Below are 15,292 nucleotides of genomic sequence, written 5' to 3'. Positions count from 1 at the left end.
AGTATGTGCTTTCCACACAATATCTCATTGACTTCATTTTCCTCGGAACCTCATTTTTAATTTAACCATTACCCATTTGTGTATGAATACAGTCTTCAAATACAGGGTTATGTCCTCTTTAAAAATGATTAAATTGTATTAGATGCTTATGCTCTGAAGCCAATATGTCTTAAATCAGTTACATTGTTCACTCCAAAGTAGAGCCTGATAATATTACAATTGGCTTCTTGTATTAGACTTATTAGATGTTCTCATAACTAAAGTTTTTCTTCTTTATTTAAAAAACTAATTTTATGTGTACATACTGGGTATATATATTTGTGGGGTACATGAGATCTTTTGATATAAGCACACAATGAGTAACAATCACCAAGGGTAAATGAGGTAGCTGTCACTTCAAGCATTGCCATTTCTTTGTGTTATGAACATTCCAATTATACTATTTTAGTTATTTTAAAGAGCTATAAATTATTGCTGATTGTAGTCACCCTTTAATGCTATCAAATACTAGATTTTACTCATTCTAACTATATTTTTGTACCCATTAACCATCTCCACTTCTCCCCTCCACACATATACTACTCAATTATTTGAACTTTTTCTTCTTAAAAGAGAGCTGAGCAAACTACAGGCTAAATCCTGCCTACTGTGTGTTTTTGTTCACTCTGTAAGCTAAGAATTGTTTTTACATTTTTAATTGTTTGAAAAAATCAGAGGAGGGATAACACTTTATGGTTTTAAACTTATATGAAATTCAAACTCTAGTAATCAGAGATAGTCTTATCTGAACATAATTATGGTCATTTGTTTACGTATTTTCTAGGGCTGCTTTCACTGCTACAGTGGTAACATCAGGTAGGTAAGATAAAAACCATATAACACAAAGTTTGCAGTACTTAGTATCTGACGCTTTAAAGAAGTTTTTTGACCATTCTCTAATGGGTGATTACTTGAAACTTTGATGTATGACCTCCGTTCTTCCTGCTACTTTTTCATGTACTCCAATCACAATGGATATTGTAGCTTCATATTCTGGTAATTTTCTGTCTACTTCATGATATTCCATTTATCTGAGTCATGTTTTATATTGTTTCTTAATACACGTTAGGATTTTTCTATGACAGCATTTCCCAGAGTGTGTTCCAAAAACATTAGGTTTCCTAGTATGTTCAAATGTATTACAAAAAGGATCCATGTGCAAATAAGTTTGAAAAGCTCTTGGCTGAACAAATTTGAAAGAGAAACAATTTCTCTTCTGAATGACTTCTGTGTCAACAGCTTTTATATGCAGAATTTCTCAGATATGTTTGGCTGTCAAATACCTTTTTATATAGAGTACATCATGAAACTTCGCTGTTCTCTAAGGTGTCATAAATGTTTGAGAATAAAATTGAAAAATGGAGTTAATTGGACTCTGATACCAAAAACCAAGCTGCTTTTGTACCTTCAGAACAGTAGTTTGCATGTCTCATTTCCTCATACAAGCCAATTATTTATTTATTTTTACTTAGTAACTAACAGATAGCACTTATTTTGTGCCAGGCATTACTCTACATACTTTTCAAATATTAACACATTTAACTTGTATAAAAACCCTGTGACTTATTTGAATTCTAATCCATATGCTACAGATGAGAAAACTGATGCACCAGGAACTTTGGTGATTTTCCAAAGCAATTTAGCTAAAAGGTGCTAGAACTAGAATTCAAATATAGATGGATTGATTGCAGAGTCGATGCTTTTAACTAATAAACTATGCCGGCTATCCTGACCCAAAATCACAGCTACATGTTGCAAAATTTCTCTAAATACAAAGTGTACTTATCTATGATAGATTTACTTTAGACAGAGAAAATTTCTAATCAAAGAATATAATCTGCTTTATATCTGATTTCTAATATAGAGGACACTGTAAACTAAAACAATAATAACAATAACAATAATCATAAAACAAAATAAGGAGAGAGACAACTTACCAAGTATTTATTTCTTTCCCGGTCTTTGTCTGTTCAGGCTGCCATAAATAAACATCACAGACTGGGTTGCTTAAGCAACAGAAATATATTTCTCACAGTTTAGTAGTGTGGGAAGTCTGGGACCAAGATGGTAGTAAACTAGGTTTCATTTTGGGGTCTCTTCTCTTTGCTTGAAAGCAATTGCCATTTGACTACGGACTCATTTGTCTTCTCTGTGCACTTGGGTTGAGAGTGAGCTCTCTGGTGTTTCTTATAAGGATACAGAGTCCTACCCTTATAACCGCATTTAACCATAATTAACTAGCTTGTTTTTTAAGGTTCTATTTCTAAATACAGCCGCATAGAGAGTTAGGGCTTCAACATATGAATTTGGGAAGAGCACAGTTCTGTCCATAGCAGCCTCCTTACCATAGTTAACAGGCACTTGTATAGTTAGATTGCAGTAATTTGACTAGTTCTTGTCAATAAACTGAGAGAAAAAAGGATGTGTGGCCCAAGGTAAGGGCCATTGTTTCTCTGTCCTATCTATTTTTTCCTTTGTTAATCTTGGAGACCACATGATTCAAATGTTGGAGGAGGGCTGCCTTATCTCCAACTCATAGTAGTTTCATCAGAAATATATTGTTGATGCATTAAGCCACTAAAATTTCTGGGTTTGTCCATTTTGTCTGCTAGAATTACTGTTATTTTACAGTTGATCAAGAAAATCTATCCCTTGGAGTAAGGGAGTGGATAAATGGCATGCTATAATACAACAGATTGTAACATAAAAATGTTACCAGCATTGATATTCCCAAATAGTAAATATGGTTGTTATTTATTAAAGTCTCCTACAAGCCATAATTTTTGCTCATTTTTCAATACTACATAAAACTTAACTCAGTTTCTTATTTCTTTCATAAAATACATTGTATAAGAAGGAAAGTATTTAAGAAGCATCGGAAAAGAGTACTAACTGATTATAGTAGACTGGTTATAATCTCATACTTGGTAGAACATAACCCTGCCCTTTAACAAATCACTTACCTTCTCTGAACTTTCTCTGATGATTTCAAATTTCTTACTGTAAAACAATAATGTAAAGTTAGAGAAAACATGCTTTTACTTGGACATGGTAGAATATTAAAAATAATATAAGAATATTGTTTTAATTTATACTGTACTTATTCACAAGATATAGTTCATAATTATGAGCACAAAACTCATTAATAAGAGCTAACAATTTGAATTATTTTACTAAAATTTGAAACTGTAAATTTATTTTCATTGAGTCTTTAAAAACCTTTAATAAAAATGTCAAAAGATGTGAAGTATTGCAAGGTTGGTTAATTGTCTGTATTAGTCTACTCAGGCTGCTATAACAGAATATGACATACGGGGAGGCTTAAACAAAAGAAATTTATTTACTATCAGTTCTGGAGACTAGAAGTCCAAAGTAAGATGCCAACAGGCTTGTTTTCTGGCGAGGCATCACTTCCTGGCTTTCGGACTGCTACTTTCTCACTGTGTGTCCTCTCATGGTCTTTTCTCTTTGTGCTCATACTCCCGTGTCTCTTTCTCGTATGTGGACACCAGTCCTATCTAAGTAGGGCCCCACTCTTATGACCTCGGTTAACCTTAAATACCTCCTTTAACTGCCTCTACCTCCTGATAAACACATCAGAGTTTAGAGATTCAACATATGAATTTAGGGAGGAAACAATTCAGCCCATAACATTGTCACATATTACATTTATCTTTCCAACTAAATACAGCATTTCAAATGTGATGAAATATGCTAAATTCTTAATCATACATATTGACATCTGGTATTTGATATAGGAGTGTGAGACTGTTTTTAATTTCAACATCATACACTTTATCCCCAAATCAGTTTCAGATAAATTATTATCAGATACATTAAAGTTATTTGATTTCAATGACATTGATTTTCTTCTTTAAGCATCTGTCTCATTTTATTAATAAAAATAAAATGCCTATCCCATAGATTATCTCATAAGACTTAAATTAGAAGTAGTAGTTCTTGAAAAGTAATGAGCCTACTAAACACTTAATAACAATTATTATTGTATTTATTCTACAGATTAAACATGAGTTTAAATGCAAACAATTGTTGTCTATACTAGACCAAGATGCTTCCCTCAAGCAACAAAATATTGGGATAAGAGCTTAAACCTCCAAAACATACAAAACACATCTAAACATTTCAATAGGAACACGGTTGGAAGATGCATTATTGTATTTTTACACTTTAAAATTTCAAACAGTAAATTTAACATATCATTGTTTACATTTATACATAGTCTGTGGAAGACTTGCATTTGTGACCATCATCAAAGAGGCTCAGTAACAGCTTCTGAAGGAGTTAGTGAAACCTAGTATTCACAGGAGGCAGGAAGAATAAAGTCCGGTCAAGATTAGTGATGTAACCAGCATGACATATGTTAAATTAGAACACTTGAGAAGCAAGAAGATCTATATTGCTTCATTACAAACAGGTTCCAAAAAGCCATACTGCTGGGAATAACATAGCATTGCTACCTTTTTCTTATTAATGTAAAATTATCCAGAAACAAGGTGTTTGACAGTAAAGAATATGAGGCCTACGAACAAAGTTTTGCTGAGAATCTTATGTATCCTAAGGGTGACCCTAGTGTTGGAGTTCCCACAAGACCTGAGAAGGAAATTTGAGTCATGGGGCTTAGGTCTAAGGAGGAAGAAAGGTTTCAATAGTTTAGAAGACTTAATGGGTGCAGCACACCGACACAGCACATGGATACATATGTAACAAACCTGCACATTGTGCACATGTACCCTAAAACTTAAAGTATAATAAAAAAAAAGAAAGAAAAGAAAAATGAGCAGACATCTCCACTATTGTATAAATGATTAAAAGGAAAACAAATTATATCAAAAATTTAAATATTGTTACCATTTTATTATCAAATTGTGGTGGTCAAGTTTTAAACGTTTATTGTGTAAAGACAATAAATTCTCAGACTATCAGTTGATAATATACTCCTTGGGAAATACTTGTAAGAATAAAACATTGTCTTTCAAATGAGGTCAATGGATGAGCAAACTATATCTTGGATTCTTTTTTTACTCACACTTTTGTCTTTTCTTCATATTCTTTAAATTCTATTACATCTAGTTGGAAGATAATTTGTCAAGGATGTTGTTGTACATGATTTTGGAGATTTTCCTTTTTGTAAAATTGTGAGGAGGCAGAGTTGACATTTTGCTTTTAATTTATCCTCCCAAAATTTGAAGAATTCCCAAATAGAACTTCATGAATCATGGCTTAATGACATTAGTTGTTAAAGATTATTTTGCTTAATGTCATGAATGTTGATACCAAATAATATTTCTAAAATTAATAAAATATTTGCTTTCTAAAAAAAAAAAAAGAAGACTTGGCTCTATTTGGTTTATTCAGATAACCAATCTTCACTCTTTTTACCCGAGTTTACCCTCAAGATTTCTATTTCTTCCAACCAAGTAATACCTGACAAATGTGCACACCACAATTACAAAGCTAGTAAGAAGACATTTTTTAACTCAGGTATTTTGATTCTTACTTCTTTGCTCTTTACACTAAAATAAGTGATGTCTTGTTGGAAAGTTTAGCTTTGTCAACAGCAATAAATAGTCTGACAAGTTCTACTTATTTTTCTCTATCCCAAGCATAGATCATGTGACCACAGGGTTATCTAACTTGTGCAATTCAATAAAATAGAGAGATACTTTAAAAAGGGTAATAAAGATAAACTTTTCACCCTGGGCTCACATGCACTGTGCTTTCTAGGCTGTCTGTAGGATTATTAGCTGCTCGATTTTGACAGACCTCAGTGAGATTCATAGATCCTTTACTTAATACACTGCTTTAAACTTTAATAGCAGCTCTTCCTACATCAGCCTTGCATTAAATAAAGACACAACAAGATTGAATAGCAGCTTTACTGGCTTGACAACAATCACTGAAACACCAGAACCAGAAACATATGTCTAAATGTCTGAAATTTTTGAGTGCTAATTCCAGATTCTCTACATTTACAGGGATATCCTTACCTTTCCCCTTTGAAGCAAATGTTAATAGATTAATTAATAAACGCACAGATAATGTATAACGAATATATTGTATGCTATGTCAGGTTGCAATAGCTATACTTTCAGAAAACCATGAAAAGTCTGGAAATACTCTATAGAAATATAGGAGGCTGAAAGAGTTACTGGAGAAAAGGTCACTTTCTCTTGGTAATGATTGATAATAGCTAAATCTGCAGAGAACAGATATGACGTAATTTATTTCTCCAGAAGACCAGCAATAGTATATCTAAGTAAAAATAATGAAAAGAAACACCATAATACTGAGTCTATATTCTCTGAATTTTTGTACATCTCCATTTTGAAATACCTTTTCATTGGTATACATACAGAATATCTTTGAAAAAGAATATAATTTTAAAATGTAATTCTTTATTAATTTGGGTATAGGTTTCAAAAAATCCTATAGAAATGATTCCACAATATAGGAAATGTACAAAGAATTAGAGTTACATAAGGGGAAAGCTAAATGAGAGTGTGGAATTATAAAGAAAAAGCAGAAGGTTAAGGAATGCTTAGCAGGTCAGCACAGTGGCTATCACAGAAGTAAATGCTGATTAAAAGTTGGAAAAAAGAAAGAATAGATAGATGATTCAGGTGAATAAGTGCAGACATAGAGAGGACATAAATGAACAAAATAGAGAACTGGAGTAATTGAGTTTCTCTGTGAAAAGTGAAAAAGTAAATGATTGCTCCATTATGCATAAAATAATTCAAACTACATGCAATTCAGAATTGCTTAAATACATTTAGCTGCCTTGAGCTTTTACTCTAAAATTTAAAACTTACTAGATATGTCACCAAATTGATCACTGTAGGCCTGTTATATCTCTAATAACATATAATACAGTCTGAAGTTTGCTATAAAACATTTTGAGCCAGGTGCATTTGTGTGTGCCTATGGTACCAGCTACTTGAGAGGCTAAAGCAGGAGGACTGCTTGAGCCAAGGAGTTCAAGTCCAGCCTGGCAACATAGCAGTACTCTCTGTAAAAAAAAAAAAAAAATTTTTGAGCAATAAAATATTTTGAGAACATCTGAAATTTTGTTTGCATATAAAATACCTCTATGTTTGTATATAAAATACCACGACCTCTGGGGTCATGGTGGTAGACCTCACAAAATTCCTATCATCCCAGACAGTTTGTAGACAGTGAAATAAATCTTTTTTTCTTGCCAGTGGCTGATGTAAGAATGGACATGTAATCTAGTTATGTCCAAGGAGGCATAAATTAAAATATATTAGGCACTTGGAGGCATTTTCTCATTCCTGATAGAAGACACAGAAAAGTATGTTTTCTTGATCATTAGTGTATCTGCTGTTTGTGTTTGTCTGCTACCCCCCCAAAAAATGGCAGACATGGGCAACCATGAGGGAACTTACAAATTTCAGCCAACTAATTCCTTACTTATAAAGCCTTAGGAAGAATGGGCTGATAATACGAATGGTAGAATAGGAAGATGGAAATAATCGTGGTCTTTGATAATATTATTGAATTGCTTATCAAATTATGTCTGAGACCTTTAGGTGAGAAAATAAATTTCCTCAATGTTTTAGCCATTTTAAAGGGGGTTTTCTGATTATTCCAGTTTAGTATTAGTTAGGGTTTTCTACAGAAACAGAACTTTGTAAATGTAGAATATGAAAATGTAGAATGAAATTTGTTGTGAGGAATTGGCTCACGCAATTATGGAAGCTAAGAAATCTCAATAGCTGCAACCTGGAGACCCAGGAGAGCTAGTGGAATAAATTCCATTCCACTCCAAGCCTGAGAATCAGAAGTGCTGATGGTATAGATCACAGTCCGGAGGAGAACTATGTCTCAGCATTCAGGCAAAAAGAATTAAACCTTTTTCTGTACTTTTGTTCAGTTTGGATCTTTGATGGGTTGGATGAGGCCTACCCATACTGGACATCTGCTTTACTCAGTCCACTAATTCAAATGCTAAACTTTTCTAGAAACACCCTCAAAGACATATCCAGAAGTAATATTAAAAAAAATCTCGGCATCCTGTGGCCCAGTCCAGTTTATACATAAAATTAACCATCACAAGTTTTAAAGCATTGTGTAATATATCAAGACCTATTTTCAATTTAAATTTCAGCCAACTAATTTCCTTACTTACAGAAACAATTGGGAAAGTAACAACTTAAATGCATTGTTTTAACTTAATCTGACTATTTATTACATTTTTATTTTTCTTTGTTGAAGGATGTTTCTCACAGTCAAACCTTAGCAAAGGTGATCCTACCTAAAACTGTATATAATTGGATATCCTCTGCTATCTAATCTGTCAGGTTGTATTTTTGGGGGAGGGGGATTGTTTGATTGACTATTTTTTAATCCTTTTATTGACAATGTCTATCTCCACACTTGAGACTATGTTTCATTCATTTCAATAGATCTCTTCCTCTACCCTCATGCTGTCCTTTCAGATCAATCAGCTTTGTTAAGAGAATAAAAGCTTTCCTCAAATCCAGATAGATTATCATTAGTATGTTGTCCATTTTGCTACTTCATTACTGTGAGAAAATAAATAATAAATACATTCAATTGAGTTTTTCTTGATGATATTGTAGTAATCAAATATAAAAGCTTTGTTCATCATTATGAGAGAACATGTTTCTTTAATCTAGCCAGTTTTAGGAAATCAATGACCTGTCTGAATATGCAACATGGGAGGGAGGTTGTCTATTACAAGGGCACATTTCCCCAGGAGATCTCAGGAAGATTCTGTGAAGCTAAGCACATTATTCTATTATTTAACTTTTCAATTTCCTCATGATACACAATACAGATGCTATTGTTTGGGCAAATGTAATACATGAAACAGTACTTTAAAACTTTTTTTGTTTTAGGATATTGGCTCTATGATTTTAGATAGGCCTATGTTCTTATCCAATCAATTAAGAAATGGGAAGTATTGGAGTTTTTGCTAATATTATATTAAATTTCCATACAGATTGTATTTGAATATATTTCCTTTAATAAACTGTAGTTGATAAAATAAACTAGACTTCTTTTCTTCTAAAATGGGCTTCATTTGTATGTATATTTGTATAATACACACCAACTCATATATACACACACGTAAATAAAATAGTTTGGATATATTGGAGTAGTCCACCTTGATCAATAATGAAGAATGAAGAATTGACATTTAAAACATAATCTCTTTAGAATAAAAGTAATTAAAACCAAAGTAAAAAACTTTGAAGAAAAATGAAGAAAACAACAACAAAAAGATTGGTCAGTTGTACTTTTATGTATTCTCATGTTTAACTTAATGATTTCATTTCAATGTTTATGTCTTCTTTCCACTGACAAATTTATTTTAAAAGGATAGTATAATATCTATTTTCTTTGAGAATCCTGATATTGCAGTAAAATTTGCAAAACACTTATCATTTGAACCATTTTAAACTGTAAATCCAGTGACATTAATCACCTTCACATTATTGTTTATCACCATCATTCATCTCCATAAATTTTCCTCTTCCCAAACTAAAACTCTGCACCCATTAAACAATAACTCCCTGTTTCCCTCTTCCCCCATCCCCTAGAAACCGCCATTCTATTTTTTGTCTCTATGAGTGACTACTCTAGGTACTTTATATAAGTAGAATCACATGAAATTTGTCCTTTTCTGTCCACTTTGTTTCAATTAGCATAGTGTCTTCAAGGTTCATCCACCTGGTATGCATAAAAACTTCTTTTTTTAATGCTGAATAATATTTTACCGTAAAAATATATCTTTTATGTAAATAACATTTTCCTAGATTTTTCCTTAGTGCTATGACAGTGCAAGAGTCTTCTCTGGTGCCAAGTTATTAATGAATGTGATTGTGCTCTCAAAGTAATGCAAATCAAAAACAAAAATGTATTATTCACCAAGTGAGATGTCATATCTCTCCTAGTCTAAACCAACATCAAAACATCAAATAAAAGAATTATTTGCTCCAAAGTATGACTCACATCACTGAGAGTCAAGGGAATAAAATATGTATTTTTTATTATTATGTTTATTATTTATTATTATGTTTATATTTTATAATATGTAAATGTGTGTTATATATGTACACACACAGTATTCATGGGCTAGGACAAAATAGTTGATTGGGAAGTCACAATTCAAGCTACTAAGTAAACTATTATGAAGAAGATGTTGACTTTTTTTTTTTTACAAGTTATTATAGACTGAATTGTACCCCCTGAAAACTCATATGCTGAAGCCCTAATCCTCATTGTAACTATAGTTGGAGATACGGACTTTAAGGGGGTAATTAAGATGAAATGAGGCCGTACTGGTGTCCTTATGAGAAAAGGAAGTGACCCCAGGACTGTGTGCATACAGAGGAAAGGCCATGTGAGGATACAGTGAGAAGACAGCCATCTGCAAGCCAAAGAATGAGGCCATACTAAAAACCAACTCTCCAGCACCTTCATTTTGTACTTCCCATGTTCAAGAATTATAAGAAACAAATTTCTGTTGTTTAGGACACGCAGTATATGGTACTTTGTTATGGCAGCCCTAGCAGACTCATAGAGGAGATTATTAAAAATTTCCAGGTGATTTTATTATCAGCCATAAAAATTTCTGATATTTCACTTTAATAACCACTTATTTGTTCATGCACACACACCAGCGCACATACACTCAGTTGACATCCAAGATAAAATTTGCTTACTATATTAAATTTATGTCTTCATATTAATTTAATGAATTTCAATCATTACTAGTTTTCAACTGAATAAATAGTGGATTTCATATTTCTCAGAGTTATTTTTTATTTCAGGCTTGAGTGTTGTATGAATACAGAGGCCAAGAAATACCAATATCAAGCAAATTAAATTGACATCTTTTGATCAAATTTTATTTTTTTTGTAGGACCTGCATTTTCAAATCTTCCTGTGTCTGCTACACAGTTTTATTCCATAGATCATTAATGATTTCTTATAGATGTTTTATTTAAATACTTAAACCAATATTAAAATCTCTTTGGAGTATCAAATTAAAATTCCACATTTAGCACAAGCAGGAAGGGTTAAAAACTGGTGTGAGCTCAGATTCGAAGTAATTAATTTAGTAATTGTCAGGGACAAACAAGTAGAGCATGAGAAGGAATATTCATTATGTGCACAAAGGAAGACTCTGGATTCCTAATTAACATTAAGGCAGCATCAGCATAAAATGAGCATTAATATTCCGCAGAATAATTGGCAACCTTTGTGGTACAATTTCTTGTTTTTTAATTTTTTTCTCTAACTTTAGCTAGTTTCAAGAAGGTGTGATTATTCCTGGGTGACAGAAAAATTATGGTTTACGTTATGCTATGTCCTATTCCTCTTCCTACCGATAGTCACAGACTTTGTGCAGTTAGTACAAACCACACTAAAAAACTTTAATATGGGTTCTCTCATTTCATCCTCAGTACAGCACTGCAAAATAGATAGTATTTTCACATTCATTTTGTAGATTGGATGTTACATGGCTTTTGAAAGCTACTTGACAACTATCTGCCTACATTCTTATATGTCTACATGCTTAATTTCTATGTTATAAACTCTCTTGTAACACATACCTTGTATTTATATTACACATTATCATTTTCCAAACACCTTTATTAATATTGTCTCAATATGAATACACCAACCCTATGTAATAGTTATCCAGATTTCAGGCAAAGAAGCTGAGATGCAGAAAAATTAATCCAGTGGCCCAAGATGACAAAATTAGGAAGTAACTCACTTCCCAGTTAAACCCACTTTTCCTTTTACTACTTTATGCCTCAAGTATTATTCAACTAAAAGAAGATACAAAATAAAGCAAACTTTGTGTAGCCTAGCAGTTGTTTATAGCTTCACTTATTTTTCTAACTTTGAATTAGTTATATATGGATGAAATTAGAAATTAAAATGTAAATCTATATTCTAGTTCGTTTTAAAAAATTAAAAATTTTGACAACATGACAGCCACTATAGAGCCTGAAAAAGCCTAACTTCTCAGAAAGGGCAGGAGCCGTCTAGTTTACAGTCCCTATTAAGCCATTCAGTTTACGCTGGGCTACTTCATGCGCTACCTTGCCTGCATTTGACTTTATGAACCTTACATGGTTCAGTCGTTATGTTAGAAGAAACTTTCGGAACTAGATTACTCACTATTTCTTCTATCAGGTATATGAATCTCTGTAATTCTCCATTTATCCAATATCTTACTAACCTTTGAACACAAATCAACCTTCTTTCTCCATGAAGATGTCTTCCCAGATAAGCTTAGCACACTGTTATGCCTGCTTCCTCCAAATTCCTAGACAAAGGAAAAATTGCATGGGATGACGTTACACAGGCAAGCAAGACTTTTATGTAACGTTATTTCAACAGGAAAAAGACATCAGACCACACGCTGAGCTCAGCTCTGCTGACCAAAAGGCAGGTAGGTTTTGTAACCACTAGGGTAAGCTAGTGGGAAAGTACTGGAGGACATTAGTGGGGGGAAGTTGATCAATGGGATGTGTAGAGCATATTGAGTTATTTCTGAGTTTGCATATGTTTTCTCTGTCATTAGGCCATATGTGTTTGCTAATTGGTGCCCATCAAAATAAGGCTCCTATTCTCCCACAGAGATTTCATTTCAAAGGGACAGCTCTAAGGTCTTAGAAACATTCCTGGTTGTAAAACTGGTAAGAGGCTTTTAAAAAAGATATTCATCTCAAACAGGCAGAGAGGCCACGTACAAGTTTTCTAAATAAATGCTCTAAGAAAAGGGAGGTCAGGGCCCAAGAGTTAGGATGAAGACTCTTTAAAGATTCACCAGGCTGAGAGGGAGGTTAAGGCTTTTTTATTCACCCCATAAAACTACTTGTAAAGACTGCCAATTATTCACCAGTGTCTGTTGTTCCTTTTATTTCGTTTTTTTTTTTTTATTGTAATAGAATTCAAAGTTCAATGCTGGGCAGGTGGCTTGCTGGATAAAGATAACTTATTCCAGTTTCTTCTGCCAAAATATGCTGTTTGACTTACTTCTGGCTAGTGAGAAGAGACTGGGCATGAAATTTGTGACCAAAAAGCAAAGGGGGTTGGCCTTTTCTCAGCTTTCCCTTGATCCTTCTGAATGGAATGTGGATAGAATAGTAGGAGCTGGAACAGACATCTTAGATTATGACACGGAAGATACATGTTGTGCATGGTAGAGTAAAATAATAAAATAAACATGAGCCTCATTACGATATTTATTAAAAAGTTAAAATAAGACTCGCTTAAAGATATAAAAATGAGGATGTATTAAAGATTTTAACTCACGAGTGAGGAAATTGGCAAGTGTTAAACAGGAAATCCTGATGAATAGAACATTTGTAGATCAGATACATTGAAATACATGTAGGGAGTCAAGATTGTCCCAACACAGAATTAATTTGTATGTTTATAGACAAGAACAATTCTGTAATGTTGTCAGTTATCTACAATTAACAGGACTGAAAAATAGCTCCCACAGTTTCAGAATCAGGTAATTCTAAAGGTCGGCTATATACGATGCATAGTTTTCCATTCAATAAAATTTTACCCTAATTTTCCTTACAGTCTTCAACTCTATGAAACTGCCACATATTTTTAGGATACTCTTATGCAGGATGGCATGTAAGAAAAAGAATATATATATATATATGGTATATCTACATCTGTGAGCAGCTGTTTGCTTTTTTTTTAAATTTGTGTACTTTGTTGTAGTAGAAACATGTGAAGCTAACAACTATTCACTTGTTATTAAATATATTTTGTCTTGGAGTGTCTCATCAAGTCTTATTTACCTCTTTAAAAAAACTGTGTGAAAGAAGTAAAATGTCTTATATCTTCTTAACTTTTTCTCCTTCCAATTACTTTTACTCACTCGTACTTACATTCTGCAAATATTTATAAATTGATTATTTAGATTTAGCCTAGATTGACATTATTCTAGAAAAAAAATAAGAGCAGAGAAATAGAGCTATTTAAACCGACCTCTTCTCTTTTGATAGCAAAGCCATTTGGGGACACGGCTGAAAAACGTGCTGGTCAATAAGCTACCACTGCTTATTCCAAGTCTTGAAAAACATAATAAAATTGAAGTGTGGATTTTTTCAGAACGAAATATACATAAATTATAAAAATTACTTAAAATAGTTGGGTAAAATATACATATAGTTAATTGAGATACTTGTGCTTAACTTCAAGCTATTATTTTTACTATAACATTTAATCTGCTATTTTACCTACATTTTTACTAGACAAGCTGATGAGAAGTCAACTCAATTCATTTGAATTTTCTCTCGTTTGATCCACTTCAACTAATCCTATAATTAGAGTAAACACACAAGAAGAAATTTTGTCAAAATATTATCAATTTTCCAGTAGTAAATCCAAAATGTGTAAATTCTCTAACATGTAATAATGATAACAGTGATAGTAGTAATAATATGCTTTATTAGCAGATAACTTACTAGGTGACAGGTATTTTGCTAAGAAATCATGAGGTATATAACTCTCATGTATTTATTCATTTATTCAAAGATGTTTCTTCATTTTCTGCATGCTCAGGCATTGTTCTCCCCATCAGGAGTGCAGAAATAAATCAGTCTGAGAGTTCCTGAGCTAATGGAGGGTTTGCCTTCATGGCCATGTGACCTATGCCTCATTTTCAGAAGAACCCTCATCTTGGTTTAATGCTCTATTTGTGCTATATTAACATTTTTATATTTGAATTTGTGTTTTGTATGTCAAAGCTCATGTGACAATGGAGCATAAGCAGAAGAGGAACATGCAATATGCATGTCTACCACTGTTCCTTCCTGTGCCATTTACATATGGCATATATGATGCCCCATGATTGCAGAATTCTAGTGGACCCTTGATGCATGGAAATTTAATGGGACTCAAAGCAAGTACAAAATAAGCAATGTATAGAAGCTTCCAATCACTAATGCAGAAAATCATGACAAAGAAGGTAAGGGAAATATAGCATAACCCAGAGTTCCTTTTCCTTTCAGCCCTTCCTTACTCACCAGTAAGCCAAAGGTAGAGCGTAAAGGTGGAATGTGAATACATCGAGAAGTAGAATCAAAAGAGTGGAGTTACATTTGTGTGGTGTGTCCCTTTTTGGTTAGATCAATATGTATGAACTATGTAATTTCTGTGACGTTTTGTATGAGTTAAATGCACCCACATTTTCATGTAA

At 32.9% G+C, this 15,292-nt stretch overlaps 1 long non-coding RNA gene across 1 annotated transcript; it reads right to left on the bottom strand.

The window, feature by feature from the left end:
• Positions 1-1,993: 1,993 nt before the first annotated feature.
• LOC131382524 (uncharacterized) lies at positions 1,994-14,365 on the bottom strand. Its single transcript, XR_009212071.1, has 4 exons — positions 14,335-14,365; positions 12,305-12,391; positions 3,003-3,039; positions 1,994-2,014 (listed from the first exon to the last, which is right to left on the bottom strand). It is a non-coding gene; the product is annotated as an uncharacterized LOC131382524 (long non-coding RNA).
• Positions 14,366-15,292: the final 927 nt, after the last annotated feature.

This window comes from Hylobates moloch, unplaced genomic scaffold (genome assembly GCF_009828535.3).
Source record: "Hylobates moloch isolate HMO894 unplaced genomic scaffold, HMol_V3 SCAFFOLD_2, whole genome shotgun sequence".
Lineage (NCBI taxonomy): Eukaryota > Metazoa > Chordata > Mammalia > Primates > Hylobatidae > Hylobates > Hylobates moloch.
Note: the sequence above shows the minus strand (reverse complement) of the source record. Positions and strands in the feature narration are given on the sequence as shown.